Genomic DNA, 17,337 nt, shown 5'->3' on the forward strand with positions numbered 1-17,337 from the left:
TTTTTCAGGTGAGAAACTTCTCTTCTCTGGAATTCCATATAAAACTTAGTCCTGCGATTTCCTTAATAGTGTATCATCATAGATTACATTTTCTTTTTCATGAAATTTATGTGGTACAAAACATATAAGTGAAGTAAAAAGTACACAGTAAAAATAATAGTGACAGTAAAAAAAAATAAGAGTGTAAATTTTTCATCTATGCAACTATCTACACCATACCAGCAAAAAAGTGGATTCTTTTATTAAGGGATAATTTTAATTAATCTATTGAAATAAATGGAGATGTTCACTCACATAAATATACAAAGAATAAATATAACAATTAATGTATGGGAAAGTCTAAGTGAATATCAGAAAAAGTTGTATAAAGGTGAACAATTTACGTGTGTATGCGGAAAATGCATTTCTATACTTTATCACAAAAGACATATAAAAAGAAATTCCAAAAGATGAACATTCTAAGCTATTGAAAAAAGACAACAAAAATAAGTGTGGAAAAATGTATTGGTTGTCACCAAATTAAAGATTTTAATTGGTTTTACTTTAACCATTCATCTAGGTACAAGATCTCAACTTAATGTAAGACTTTCCATCTAAAAGATAAGAAAAAAAAAGAAGAATTGTGGGTAAATGTGGAAAATAAATAGTTACTAGTGATGTCAGAAGACATTTAGAGTCAAACAAACATAAAAATTAACTTCTTAGATTTTTGATCTCTTTTTTTTTGAAAACTTACATTTTTATGAAGTTAAATGAAAGCTTACTTGAGAGGGTGTACAGTCCCTCAACTCCATGATCTTTGCAGAAGGAATAATTTACAAGTGTATAGAAGTTTTCCAAAACATCATTTAACAAATATAATCGTTTCAAATAATTTACCTCCTCCTACATGAACTCTAGATAATTTGAAAGTAAGTGAACTGACAGATAGAGCTAAAATTTTCTATTAGAGGATACAGTAAACTAAAGAAATCATAGTTAATGCTTATGAGTCACAGGCTGTTAAATTTAATCCAAAAACTAGATAACACCAAAATGTGCACCTAATATAAATTCTTTCTACAGATCTGATGGTGATGTTATTGAAGAACCTAGATCACTGAGACACAAAAAACAGTGAGACCAAATCAAATCTATCCATCTACTAGCAAACTATGTGAGCGAGTAAAAGAGACTGAGCCATCTACAAATCATTTATTTGAGAGAAAAGAAATACGGTCGAAATTTAATAAAAATGTTCAAGCTTGGTCTGTTGACTATAAAGTGTCTTTAATGATGCTGATATTGCTAAACTCGATACCATTAGTTAGAAAACAGACAATAAAACGAAAGCACTCAATTCTATGATTGAAGTAGCAATAGAAGGAACTAATTTTATAAACAGAGATAAGCTCAATGTAACAGTCAAAAATGCAAAAATGTTTTATCCAATTTCTACATAACATATAGCATCAGATAATACCTGAGACTCTGTTCAAGTTTAGTGCAATAAAATCAAAGATATTTCAGCATCTGATGAGACTATTGATTTAGTAGGTACCTTATTTAACTGATACCATTTGCTAGAGACAGAGGTGGTAGAGGTAAGAAAAATATAAATTTAGCTGAAGATAGACAGACTAAAGGTTTATCAGAAGAATTAATAATAATGATAATCTTTGTTGTCCTGGAGTAATAATAGTTGCATTTGCATACCAGACAAATAATATTTGGGCCAGAGAACTAACTATGAATTAGATTAAGAAGATCAAAATTGGAGTTAGATACAAACTGTAAAAATAGCTAACTGACATACTGTGTAATCAGTTGGATGAATACAATGAAGAAGCTTTTACTTTGCATGACCTTATAATGTTGAAACAATGTTTGATACTCAAATAAATGTCGTATGTGCTGAAAATTTCAATACAGTTATCTAGAGTGGTACAAAGAAAGAAATAAACATATATTCTCTATAAAGATCACAACCATTTTGATGTAATTAACCCTATGAAGGCTTTCTTGGGATCAGAATATTTCTGCAATAAATGTAATAAACCATATAACAACAAAGAGAAACCTAATTGCAAAATTGAAATAAAAATCTATATACATTGCATAAGGGAAGACCATGGTAGTGTGAAAACTGCAATAGATACTGCTATAATGAAGAATGCTTAAAAAGTCACCAAGAAGTTTGTGATACACCTTATAAATGTGAAGGATGTAAAAATATTTGTTTGAGATCTGAAGGAGATAAATGTGATTATGAATTTTGCAGAAACTTTAATCAAGTACTGAAAATTGGAAATCATTAACGTTACATAAATACAGATTAGAAAATGGTGGTATATGTGAAAGAAAAGTTGGTGAGGATTTTATAGTCTAAGATTGCCCAAATTGTAATAAAGATGGATGTTATAATAACAAAGAATTGAAAGATTTTTTATGTTTACCAATGTTGGGAATGTAGAAAAATTGTTGCTGGTAAATAGTTAGAGTGTTGTGGAAATGGATTCTCTATGAGAGTGATTTGTACCTATACAGAAAGATACATAATGTTTGATTATGAAGCTCACCAATAAACTGTTATGCACACTCTGAATCTCATAATAGTTCACAATTGTAAAGGGTATACTGTTTATAAATTTAAGACAAATGAAGTATTGTGTGGTTGGATGATATCAGAGAAATGAAGTATTATACATTCATAATTCACTATGCTAAAGGATACAATTCAAAATCCAATTTAAAGAACTGTGTTGAAAATATGAACACGAAGTAAACTGATGTTATTAGAGATGAAACAGAGAGCTCTAAAAATTATAGATCACAGTAATTTTGTACTAGGGCCTTTTAGTAGTCATCCAACAATACTTACACTTACTGCTTGACCCCTATATGTTCCTGTGTTGACCCAGTGACATCAATAGAAACGTGCCACCTTTTAATGTATCACATCTATTGTTACAACAGCTCAGTGGTTGGGTCCTTACACACCTATGTGAATGGCTGCTTGAAATATGCACCACGTCACAGATGTAGAGCAGTGACAGAAGAATTATGCTATGGCGTACACAGAGTTTGGCTTCTACGGGACCTGTGGTTTTAATCGAAGGCATCATGACAGCAGTGAGGTACATGAAAATTATTACCAACCAACTACACTCCTTCATGCTTGTAGTCTCACACTTAAGTGATGATATCTTTCAGCAGGATAACTGTCCTTGTAGCAAGGTCAGAATCGTGCTACTGTGGTTTGAGGAGCAATGTAGTGAACTCACATTGACATCTTGGCCAGTAAATGTGCCTAATCTGCACCCATTGGAACACATATAGTGTACAGTGTGTGCAGTGACTGATAGAGAGATATGATTGAACAGTGTGGCATTACATTGTTTTATAAGTTATTTGTAAAAGGAGTATTATGTACCAGGAGTAAATCTAATGATTGTCTCTAACTAGAAGTCTGTAAGTGTGTGTATATACGAATTAGCTATTTTGAAATTGATCTAAACTTGCAAATACTTTGATGTGTCCTATATCCTTGTAAAAAGAGATCTTTGGACGAATAAAGCTACTACTACTACTACTACTAGATATCGAACGTTCGTAAACGACGATCTCGTAATTTGTGGGAAATGTGTCATCTGTGCATAGACATCTGGTGCCACTTACTTCGCAAATACTGTCATCGGCTTCTAGAACCCATGCCAAGCTGGATCTGTGTTGTACTAGGTGTGAAAAGTGGAACAACATGCAATTAAACAGGTGGTGATAATGTTTTGGCTCATCGGTGTATTTGTATCAGCACAGACTTTTAATTATAGTTACTGAAATCATTTCATTACAATAAAACAAAACTACATACTATTTTAACAAAAAGAACATATTCAGAACTACAGTACAACTTCGACCAATCAATTAAAGGGACCTCTCCACGGGACGGGACCTTATCAGGGCACTGACAGTGTGGTCGAAGAGGTTTCTTTGTGCATTTGAAGCTGAGGGCTACTTATGTGGGAGAGCTAGCCTATATACTGGAAGGGCCTCCCAAGCTAGAAAGGTGTCAGAGGATGCACATGACGAAATGTGTCACACAACGGCCCATTTCTTCCCCTCATCCATTTCGTTGGCCATTTTTCCTATACTTTAGGCACCTAGCTCAAGGTGTGATGCAATCCGTGCTGAGGAGTTCGTGGTATGTGGAAAGATCAGTCCTACATCGGGAAGTGGCGGGGAAGGCGAGGTGGCCCGTGCTAACGACATATATCCCCAATTCTCGTGGGACAGAAATGGAGGGCACAGAAAAAATAAAAAACTGAGCGACTTGATAAATACCCAAAAAAATGTGTCTAACAGATGGGAGTTGTTTCCGCAGCTGCTTCCATGGTAGATCAGTCCAAGAAGTGGAAAATGTCGCTGAGGAAACTGCTAAAAAAACAGAGAGGAGAGGAAAGAAAAAAATGCTTTCCTAAGAATAAACGAAGGGATTTAAAACCTCTTTGATCCAAGTTCTCTAGTTAAGAATGTCTCCAAATGAAGGGGCAATCAGACAGCTCATACTTCCAAGGTAGGGTAAAAAGTACAAGGGAGGGGCCAATTTCCCAACTTCTAAAGATAACTAGACACAGAAAACTAGGCAGGAAACAAGGAAACACATCTGTAGTACAGCAGTCTACGTCCTTAGGATGGTGGCATCACAACAGTACAACAGGGATATCGACTTACGAAGTTCACCTTGCAACAGGAGGAGTTAGTTCAGATGGCCGTCTTTGAAGAGAAAGGGTAAGATGCAAGTGAAGGTTTCGTATTCAGAGGACTCTATTCTCACAAAGGTAATCTAATCTTAGTCTGTTAGGGTGTAACATTACGAGTAAAGATAGCTGTAACGAACTCGAATAGCATAAAGTTATCATTAAAAACGCACGCCGCGCGATTTGTTACGATTTGGACGGTCATAATAATCGTAACATGCTATTGAATACCATTAAAATATAACGGCGATACCTGTTTAGTGTTATTGGAAATAATATGTAGTAAATTAATGAGTAAGGTAGCCGATCCTATAAGAAGAGGTAAAATTGGGCTTATTAAGGTGTTTTGCTTTATATCGACTAAGCCGATGAAACGGCGTCTTCTTTTTCCATTCACTCTTAGAAAAAAAAAGAAGTAAAGAAGTGCTAATTGTGCGTTGTGAAAAATATAGGGGCGAATTTTAAATAGCTACAGTGTATAATCAGACTAACAAATGGACATTCAGTTACGAGAAATTGCGGATAATGAAGTGTGGTCATTAAACTGAGTAGACCTACAGCAGGGTCAATTCCGGGATAAGTCTATTCGCATCTCACGAGGGACGCGGTATTGAGACCGTTTTTTTTTTTAAATTATATCGCGGAGAGTGGGCTCCAATTTATAAAAGGGAGAAAAGCTGTATCATTATCATTGACTGTTGGTGTCAAGCAACCAAAACTGTTAATCAAAGGGTTTCGGTGAATCAGTGGTGAATGCGAAATGAAACTGTTAACGAAGTTATGTTAAATAAAACAGAAGAGACAAGACAGTTTGGTCGTATCTGTTATTACTCCATAAACTGTAACATTTCTTCTCGTTGTACGAAGCCTTTATAGACGATCGTCATGACAATTTGTTTTGAAGGGATCTCGTTTCAAGTTAAGTTTTGGGGACCTGGTCAAGAAGGGACAGTTCGTAGATCCTAACTACTGAAGCTATTCTGGAATCAGATGCTACCGTGACCGTTGTGTGTTGTCAATGGCTTAAGGACATCATATCTCATGCTCTAAGATCGACGCGCCTTTCCTCTTGGTATAACGGTGCCTCATGGTAACAACGACAACGCCGACGACGAATGAAGAAACGGTAGAAGTGGCACCACGACGTGCGGCACTATCGAGGAGGATTGCTGCATCGAGTCGAGTGTCATCCAGAATCACGAACCCTAGAGTTGGAAAATATTGTAGCTGCCAGTGAGTCTGTCCAATGAAAGAGGTATTCTTCAATAATTGCTAAATGTGAGCGATACTACCAGGTATGATTAAAATAAGTGTATAATTATTAAAAAAAGGAAGTTGAGATTGAGGATTTCGTAGATAAATACACTCCGGGAAATGGAAAAAAGAACACATTGACACCGGTGTGTCAGACCCACCATACTTGCTCCGGACACTGCGAGAGGGCTGTACATGCAATGATCACACGCACGGCCCAGCGGACACACCAGGAGCCGCGGTGTTGGCCGTCGAATGGCGCTAGCTGCGCAGCATTTGTGCACCGCCGCCGTCAGTGTCAGCCAGTTTGCCGTGGCATACGGAGCTCAATCGCAGTCTTTAACACTGGTAACATGCCGCGACAGCGTGGACGTGAACCGTATGTGCAGTTGTCGGACTTTGAGCGAGGACGTATAGTGGGCATGCGGGAGGCCGGGTGGACATACCGTCGAATTGCTCAACACGTGGGGCGTGAGGTCTCCACAGTACATCGATGTTGTCGCCAGTGGTCGGCGGAAGGTGCACGTGCCCGTCGACCTGGGACCGGACCGCAGCGACGCACGGATGCACGCCAAGACCGTAGGATCCTACGCAGTGCCGTAGGGGACCGCACCGCCACTTCCCAGCAAATTAGGGACACTGTTGCTCCTGGGGTATCGGCAGGACCATTCGCAACCGTCTCCATGAAGCTGGGCTACGGTCCCGCACACCGGTAGGCCGTCTTCCGCTCACGCCCCAACATCGTGCAGCCCGCCTCGAGTGGTGTCGCGACAGGCGTGAATGGAGGGACGAATGGAGACGTGTCGTCTTCAGCGATGAGAGTCGCTTCTGCCTTGGTGCCAATGATGGTCGTATGCGTGTTTGGCGCCGTGCAGGTGAGCGCCACAATCAGGACTGCATACGACCAAGGCACACAGGGCCAACACCCGGCATCAGGGTGTGGGGAGCGATCTCCTACACTGGCCGTACACCTCTGGTGATCGTCGAGGGGACACTGAATAGTGCACGGTACATCCAAGCCGTCATCGAACCCATCGTTCTACCATTCCTAGACCGGCAAGGGAACTTGCTGTTCCAACAGGACAATGCACATCCGCATGTATCCTGTGCCACCCAACGTGCTCTAGAAGGTGTAAGTCAACTACCCTGGCCAGCAAGATCTCCGAATCTGTCCCCCATTGAGCATGTTTGGGACTGGATGAAGCGTCGTCTCACGCGGTCTGCACGTCCAGCACGAACGCTGGTCCAACTGAGGCGCCAGGTGGAAATGGCATGGCAAGCCGTTCCACAGGACTACATTCAGCATCTCTACGATCGTCTCCATGGGAGAATAGCAGCGTGCATTGCTGCGAAAGGTGGATATACACTGTACTAGTGCCGACATTGTGCATGCTCTGTAGCCTGTGTCTATGTGCCTGTGGTTCTGTCAGTGTGATCATGTGATGTATCTGACCCCAGGAATGTGTCAATAAAGTTTCCCCTTCCTTGGACAATGAATTCACGGTGTTCTTATTTCAGTTTCCAGGAGTGTATTTATAAATATATGGCGAAAATTAGTGTATGTCTTGGTAGTGAATAACCATGCCAAAACGAATGAAAAGAATACATGAAATGTGCAGTTGAGTAGAGTAATGAGTAAAGAGGGAGAGGAAAGTGAAGAGAATATCGATGATGCATCCCATGAGCTCAATGTGGGACAGGAGACATGTACTCATAATAATACAATTATTGATTTAGAGCCATTAGGAGATTCAAATACAATGATAAGTAAGGTAAGCAGCATGGGAGAACATAAAGATCTTGAGGTTTCGGAAGTAGATCAGCAAGTTGATACTCAAAATGGAAATAATAATCAAACAGTGTTTGATATGCTGGTATCAATAAATACTCAAATGGGTGTAGTGAATGGAAGACTTCGTTCACTAGAAAAAGATAGTAAGCAATTAAAAGAGGACAATCAAAAGTTAAATGAAAAATTGAAGGCCAAATTTGGTTCATTAGAAGTTAAAATGGATTCTTTTGAAAGCAAACTGAACACCTTTGATTATAAACTGGAAATTACTAAGAAAGAATTTAAGGCAGACTGGGAGACTCAATTAAATGCGAAATTTGGAGAGCTAGATGTAGAGTTTTCTAACACATTAGAAAGGCAATATAATTATTTAATGGGAAAACCTGTCCTATAGGATGGTTAATTGTAAAAGCAGCTGTTTCAATGCTATGCACAGATAGAATAGCTTTCGAAACAAATAGTCGAATTTGAGTCCGATGCTCATAAGGGGATTGACAAGGGTTTAGTAGATAAAACTAAAGGACTTGACGAAGATCTATCTGGATGGATAGAAATAAAAGGAAATGAAATTATAGAAAAGGTTAAGACTACTATTGGATCCCAGCCAAATGAAAATATCAATGAGCACCTAAGTAGAAATGATGAATTAATTAAGCTACCTAAATGGCAAAAGGAAACCAATCTTAAATTGGCGGAGTTAGAACGAAAGTCATCACAACATTTGTTGGAAGAGGACAAACGTTCAGAGAATAGGTCGAAAAACAACCGAACATGTGATAATACGAAGTACAATTGTGGTGAAAATTTGCATTGAGAAGATGATGATTCGGTTGGTAAAGATGATGTTTCTTTTGGTCACCCAGGATATGTGTCTTCTTTAAAGGTGGAGAACAGCATTTTTAAAAGTAGACAATTCCCAACATTCTCCACTGAAAAGAATAACCTGCATCCGAAAATATTTATCAATAATTTCAAAAGAATATTTCCACGTAGCTGGTGAGAACAAGACCGACTTCAATTTATAGTATCAAAAATTACTGGAGAAGCCACATTATGCGCCACCGATATAAGTGAAAGTTGCCATACTTGTGCTGAGTTTGAACAACTTTTTTTGGCTTAATACTGGTTGTCAAGTAAACAAGAGAAATTAAGAAAAGAGGTTTATCAACCTGAGTATTTTAACAGTAAAAGTAGTACTTTAAGACAATATTTTGAAAAGTACATAAATAAGACACGTTTTTGGAGTGATCCGTTTTTTCACAAGGGAGTGATCAGAATTTTGAAGGGAAGGTTGCCCATAAATATACGTGAAAAGTTAATAAATGTTCCTGACCACGATGTAGAACAGTCCTTGTCGGTGACTGACTCTGTAGATAAGATTATGGAAGATGTAAGACAAATGAGTAGTAATCAAATGTCGACTCACACTCCTAGTAATATGAATAATTATAATAATAATTTAACATATGATAATAATAATAATACCGAAAACCAGGTCAAACCCGCGTCACTGGAGCGTGGACAATCTTCGTCCTATGGTTGCAATAAAAACAATGATTATAATAAATACAGAAGAGATACTTACTGTGCTAGAGGTAAACCTCGATATGGTGACGCAAATGTGCATAGTAATAATATTAATAAGAGTAACAGGTAGCCAAGTGATGAACCCAATTGTATTCGACCTTGGGAAGATAATTCGAAGCATAATGTTCATCGGCAGGGTGGAACACATGCCTTGAGTCCTCATCCAGCACAAGAAGGTATACCAATGGGCGAAGGAGCCTCCAATGTGCGACAGGGTGAATACCATTACTCGGATCATACTGTATGGATTGTGGAAGTTCATAAACCCCCACCGATGACTCAACGAGATTGATTAAACTAATACCAGTTATCAAATGCATTCCTAGGATGACTGGAAAGGAGAAGGAAGGCAGGCATCAATTTTAACTGAGAGATTAAGGTACAATAATGATCAGGATATAAGGAATGAATTAATCGAAGAATAACCTGAAGTTTCTAGTAAATGTGGACAAATTTTACAGGCAATAATTCCAACAAGTATAAATAATGTTGATGTTGAAATATTAATTGATACTGGAGCGACTATTAGTGTCATGACACTGGACTGTTTAAAACAAATAAGAGGAGGGATAAAAATGCCCACTTTTCCTATCACAGGATGTACCGTGTCTGGCGCGTTTAGCGCAAAAATGCAAAAAGTTGTGAAGCAGGTACGTGTTGACGTTACAATACAGAAGGCTCAAATAGAAAGTACATTCCTGGTTGTTCCTAAAATGACAGTACGACGTATCTGGGGTTTGGATTTTTTATGTGAGACCGGTGCAATCATTAAGTTAGAGAAAAGTGAATGTATATTTAATTCCAATGGTAATGTTTTGACAGCCACCCTGAGAAAGGGCCGAGTAATTCCAAATCAATTCTGTATGAATCTAATGGTAAAACATGTCAGTATTAGTGATGAAAATGTGTATGATATCTGCCTTATTGAATGTTCTGAATAAATGATGGAAAAAATGTCATTGCCGGAAAAGGTGTCAGAATCAGAATATTTATCTGTTATCCAAAGGGACGAATTGTTCTACTTGTTGGAAGCATATCAGTCGATTTTTAGTAAACGTCTGGGTATAATAAAAGACTTTGAATACCATATAAAGACGTATGCACATAAACCCTTTTGTCGTACTTCCTATTCTATCCCATGGACAAAGAAAGAAGAAGTCAGAAAGGAAATCAATAAAATGTTAGAATTGGGTATTATTGAGCCCTCAGATTCCGAATATTGTCACCCTCTGGTGGTGGTAATTAAACCCAATGGTGACATCAGATTGGTGTTGGATGCCAGAGAGATCAATAAGATCATTATACCTATACACACGCTACCGGAGAACCTAGAAGAGTTAGTTCAAAAGTTTTATGGTGCCCACTTCTTAACTTCTTTGGATATGCATGGTTCATATTGGCAAACCAGAATATCTAAAGAATCTCGAAAATATACTGCATTCGTTTTTCTGGGCCGATGTTACCAGTTTACCGTCATGCCATTTGGGTTGAAAATAAGCGGTGGTGTTTTCATATCAGCATTAGATACCATACTGGGCAGAGACCTATTGAATGAAGTTACTTTATATGTGGATGATTTGCTAATTGCTTCTGAAACTTTGGAGGAACATTTGGACTTACTAAGAAGAGTTTTTGAGAAATTTTTGAATACGGAGTTACTGTAAATTTGAGGAAATCCAAGTTTGCTCATAACCAATTGAAATTTCTTGGACATATAATTACTCCTCAAGGGATAAAACCAAATCCTAAAAAGATGGATGCAATTAACAGATGTGCTTATCAAAAGAACAGAACGGAATTAAAGTCATTTATCGGCTTAGTTTCATTTTTTCGATGATTTTTACCCAATCAGTTAGGAAGCCAAGACTGTTACGGTTGTTAAGAAAAAATGACATGTGCGAGCGGAATTCCGAATGCACGCAAACTTTTGATAACATCTGCAATGCTTTGACTAATCCTCACTGTTACATCATCCGAGACTTGATCAAGATTTTTATATTGCTGCGGATGCTTCTGAAACAGGATTGGGTGCCACTCTTTTCGAGATGGACAATCCAGAAGACATCAGTACCATCAAAATAATTGGCTTTGCCAGCAGAACGCTCTCTAGCTGTTAGCGTGCGTATTGTACTACAGAATTGGAAGTACTGGCAGTGGTCTGGTCCCTTAGAAAGTTTCGCTATTTTGTATATAGAAAGAAGATCATTGTATTCTGCGACCACAAAGCTATATATTTTATTTTAACAGGAAGGATGTTCCATTCACGTTTAACCCGGTGGGCCTTGCTACTGCAAGAATATGATATTATGCTCAAATACATCAGAGGGAAAGACAACATCATAGCCAATGCTCTTTCAAGACTACCGAAAATAAAGAATGACGACGAGTGTGACGAACAGACTATTGACTTTAAAGTCATGAATTTATCAAGGCAATATTGTGAGAGGCAGATTTCACAGTTATGCCGAAGTCTTCTACAACTGCAATAGATGATAAGTTGTGGAAAGCCATTAGACATGCTGTTGAAAGCAAAACACTAAGTCACTCTCAAGAACGGTGACAATTAAAATCCGGAATATTGTATCGGAGGAAGGATGAAGAGGATATTTGGAAAGTTTGTGTTCCAAATAAATATTTAGAATCACTAGTATGGTACACTCACTTGAATTGGGGTCATTTTTGTGCCGCTAAATGTACAGCCAAAATAGCACAATACTGCTATCATCCAAATTTGGGACGTCTAGCTACAAATATTCTTAAGAAGTGCAAAATATGTCAGAAGGCAAAACCCATAAACTATTGTCGGAAGATAGAATTACATCCCATCATCCCACAACAACCTTTAATGTTGGTGACATGTGATGTTTGTGGGCCATGTCCCATGACACGTGGACGTTTCAAATATGTTTTGGCTTTCTATGATCTCTTTTCAAAATATGTGAAATTATATCCTTTGAAAAATCTCCACGTTCGACCCATGTTACGCAAATTTATCAACAACTATATAACTGAGCTCGACAAACCTATAATGATCTTGACAGACAATGCTGCTTATTATACAAGGAAAGTATGGAGAGACACTATGAAAAAACAAGGAATCCAGCACATTTACATCTCAAAATTTTACCCTTGTGTAAATCCGGTTGAGTGAATCTTCCGAGAGTTGAACCGATTTTTACGGACGTACATACCCAAACAACCCGTTTCGATAAAAATGTGAAGAAAGTAGTCACATATGATGTAGGGGAAGAAATTTTTTTGAGAAATCACACAAACGCATCAACCAGGAAAAGACTGAATAAGAAATGGCAATATTTATATACAGGTCCATACAAAATAATGAAAATACCTGAAGGGAGCTACTTCCTGGCAGATTGTGATACTGATATAATTAAAGGCTTGTTCCCTCACATAGACCTGAAGAAGTTTTATCAATAATGAGCAAAATATAGATTCAAGAAACACTGAATGATACCAAGACTACACTCAAAGTGGACTAAATAAAAGCACCAGTGGATAAATAAGTACTCAAAGAAAATTAAAGAATGTACCGAAGATTTCCATGAGATACCTTCTTGGTATCAGCAACAATGACGACGCTGAAATACGATTTATCCTCTCACCGAACAGCGAGGATGGATGATTTAAAAGTGGAATTAAGAGGAAAAGAAAAGGACCAAATCCTCTCTGGTTAAACAAGTGACCTGATAAGGGTTATGGCCTAGGGTGCCAATCGTCAAACCCAGCTGTGATCCCTGCCTTGCACAGTCGGTTGAAGAACTGAGGGCTTCATCCAAGAAAAAAAAGTGGTGTAAATATGAAGTGATTAGTGCAAAGTGTTTCTAAGACAACCCATAAACTAATGCGGAATTTAGTTAAGGGCATTTTGTCTAGGCCCATTAACTCAACTTAAATATTGTAGAATGTATGTACTGACTTGTTGAGTGAATCTGAGAGTGAGTGTATTCGCCGAAACAAATACTCTCTCCTGTCACAGTACACAAAAAAATAAGCCTGTTCTGTCTGGAACCCTCTTCAAGACATCACAGTCTGGGGGCCGTGTAACATTACGAGTCAAGATAGCTGTAACAGAACTTGAATAGCGTAAAGTTATCATTAAAAACGCATACCGCGCGATTTGTTACGATTTGGACGGTCATATTAATCGTAACATGCTTTTGAATACCATTAAAATATAACGGCGATACCTGTTTAGTGTTATTGGAAATAATATGTAATAAATTAACGAGTAAGGTAGCCGATCCTATAAGAAGAGGTAAAATTGGGCTTATTAAGGTGTTTTGCTTTATATCGACTAAGCCGATGACACGGCGTCTTTTTTTGCGTTTACTAGAAAAAAAAACAAGTAAAGAAGTGCTAATTGTGCGTTGTGAAAAATATAGCGGCGAATTTTAAATAGCTACAGTGTATAATCAGACTAAGATATGGACAATCAGTTACGAGAAATTGCGGATAATGAAGTGTGGTCATTAAACTGAGTAGACCTACAGCAGGGTCAATTCCGGGATAAGTCTATTCGCATCTCACGAGGGACGCGGTATTGAGACCGTTTTTTTTTTTTTTTTAAATTATATCGCGGAGAATGGGCTCCAATTTATAAAAAGGAGAAAAGCTGTATCATTATCATTGACTGTTGGTGTCAAGCAACCAAAACTGTTAATCAAAGGGTTTCGGTGAATGAGTGGTGAATGCGAAATGAAACTGTTAACGAAGTTATGTTAAATAAAACAGAAGAGACAAGACAGTTTGGTCGTATATGTTATTATTCCATAAACTGTAACATTTCTTCTCGTTGTACGAAGCCTTTATAGACGATCGTTATGACAATTTGTTTTGAAGGGATCTCGTTTCGAGTTATGTTTTGGGGAGCTGGTCAAGAAGGGACAGTTCGTAGATCCTAACTACTGAAGCTATTCTGGAATCAGGAGCTACCGTGACCGTCGTGTGTTGTCAATGGCTTGAGGACATCATGTCTCATGCTCTAAGATCGACGCGCCTTTCTTCTTGGTATAACGGTGCCTCACGGTAACAACGACAACGCCGACGATGAATGAAGAAACGTTAGAAGGGGATGGAAATAGTAGATTGACAGAAGGAGACGGTGCTGAAGGCATCTCTGTGGGAGGAGACGAAGCTGCTGTTAAGACCACAAGACCGCGAAAATATCAATCTGGGTACATAAACTACTTCAGGATGTTCCGCTAAAGACCCTGTTTGAGAAAGAATGAGCGTAGAATCAGGAAGTCTGGAGGGATGACCGGAGAATAATTAATAGAAGGGTTGCACCTGACGGTCGAACCGTTGTATTGGACGTCGTTGAGAAACCAGTAAAGCTGGTGGGTGGAAGAGTTACATATAAACATGCAACACAGTAAGAGGACAACTGCCGCCTTTAGTCGCCTTCCGGGAACGCAAGTGATGGACGTGGTTCTAATCCAGGAACCCTGTTTATATAGCAATGCCTCGGAGAATTGGAGGTAAGCTGATTTACGCTAGATGTACAAAAACCCGCGGAATATTCGTGTTAGTTAAGAACGGAATTTCATTCACGCCGATGGCGAACTTCTCTTCCACAAACGTAGTGGCTCTCTGGATGAAACGGTGGGAGGAAGGGGGTGCCAGGGAAATAGTACTGACCTCTGCTTACCTTCCGTGCAAGGACAGTGCCCCTCCTTCGCAGAAAGTGAGAGGACTGCCAGACAGTTGCTCAGAGCTGAATGAACAACTATTGATTGGCTGCGGTGCCACTGCCCGGAAGATGATCTGGGGAAGCAGTGACACCAACAGAAGAGGTGAGGACCTACTTGAATACCTGTTGAAGAGCAATCTAGAGATTTGTAACAGGGCCAAAGAACCAACCTTCAGAAACAAACGTATTTAATGGAACTTTTGGAGCCATCTTATTGGATATCCACGCCATACAGTAAATGTGTCGAGGTGCCGTTATTATCTGACAACAAGTACATTAAATCTGAGGCTGAAATGTGTATCAAAGAGACTAGCCTACAGAAATCCGAGGGAAAAACATAAAGTAATTCTTATGTGAAGCTGAAACTTTGATGTCTTAGAAGAAATGGTAGGTTCAACTTTGCAAGAGGGAAAGGATAATGGGGAAAATATTGGACGGCCCTTGCGAAATACAGTCCTGCTATTAAGTAAGCGAAGCAATCATACTGGCAGGTATTCTGTGAGGGGGTGAAAGGTACAACTGTCAGGGACAGACTTCACAAAATCCTCAGATCAGTACCAACAAATCCAGGACGTCCACTAATGAAGGAGGATGGCAGGTACACAAGAACAGCGATTGAGACGCCGAATGTTCTCCTCAATACCTCCATCAATGAACTCTGGCAGATGATAAAGACCAAGATGTGGTCCTTATGACGAACTGGTTTACGGGTAAGCTACGGGAGCAACGAAAATCTGGCAGAGAATGCTTTTTCAAGAAAATCCAGTGGGCTCTTGGAGTATTTGAACCATTCATGTCACCAGGCTCTACTAAACAAGCGGAGAGACTGTTTACAATCTAGCAGCAGGATTCATTCTTAATGATCGGAAGCCAGTGAAGATTTTCTTTATTCCGAAGCCACGGATAATTGGTCGTATCAAGGCTAATGATATGAAACCACTCAATCTGTGCCCCCCCTTTTTTTCTTTTTGAAAGACATTAGAGAAACTAGTAAATGTGCACTTTGGGGAAAAAAGGCTATCAGCAATACGATGTTTGAATCCGTGGTTAGAGTAGAACAGCATGGGATTAAGACCAATGTATGTGCGAAGAAACCTTGGGTAACAGAAGAAATACTTCAGTTGATTGATGAAAGGAGGAAGTACAAACATTTTCCGGGAAAATCAGGAATACAGAAATACAATTCGCTGAGGAATGAAATAAATAGGAAGTGCAGGGAAGCTAAGACGAAATGGCTGCAGGAAAAATGTGAAGACATCGAAAAAGATATGATTGTCGGAAGGACAGACTCAGCATACAGGAAAGTCAAAACAACCTTTGGTGACATTAAAAGCAACGGTGGTAAGAGATAGGGGATCCAGTATTATAATCGGAATTTAAAAGAGCTTTGGTGGACTTGCGGTCAAATAAGGCAAAAGGGATAGATAACATTCCATCTGAATTTCTAAAATCATTAGGGGAAGCGGCAACAAAACGACTGTTCACGTTGGTGCGTAGAATATATGAGTCTGGCGACATACCATCTGACTTTCGGAAAAGCATCATCCACACAATTCCGATGACGGCAAGAGCTGACAAGTGCGAGAATTATCGCACAATCAGCTTAACAGTTCATGCATCGAAGCTGCTTACAAGAATAATATACAGAAGAATGGGAAAGAAAATTGAGAATGCGCTAGGTGACGACCAGTTTGGCTTTAGGAAAAGTAAAGGCACGAGAGAGGCAATTCTGACGTCACGGCTAATAATGGAAGCAAGGCTACAGAAAAATCAAAACAAGTTCATAGGATTTGTCGACCTGGAAAAAGCGTTCGACAATATAAAATGGTGCAAGCTGTTCAAGATTCTGGAAAAAGTAGGGGTAAGCTACAGGGAGAGACGGGTCATATACAATATGTACAACAACCAAGAGGGAATAATAAGAGTGGACGATCAAGAACGAAGTGCTCGTATTAAGAAGGGAGTAAGACAAGGCTGTAGCCTTTCGTCCCTACTCTACAATCTGTACATCGAGGAAGCAATAATGGAAATAAAAGAAAGGTTCAGGAGTGGAATTAAAATACAAAGTGAAAGGATATCAATGATACGATTCGCTGATGACATTGCTATCCTGAGTGAAAGTGAAGAATTAAATGATCTGCTGAACGGAATGAACAGTCTAATGAGCACACAGTACGATTTGAGAGTAAATCGGAGAAAGACGAAGGTAATGAGAAGTAGTAGAAATGAGAACAGCGAGAAACTTAACATCAGGATTG

The sequence above is a fragment of the Schistocerca gregaria genome, chromosome 2, assembly GCF_023897955.1.
Source record: "Schistocerca gregaria isolate iqSchGreg1 chromosome 2, iqSchGreg1.2, whole genome shotgun sequence".
NCBI classification, from domain to species: Eukaryota; Metazoa; Arthropoda; class Insecta; order Orthoptera; family Acrididae; genus Schistocerca; species Schistocerca gregaria.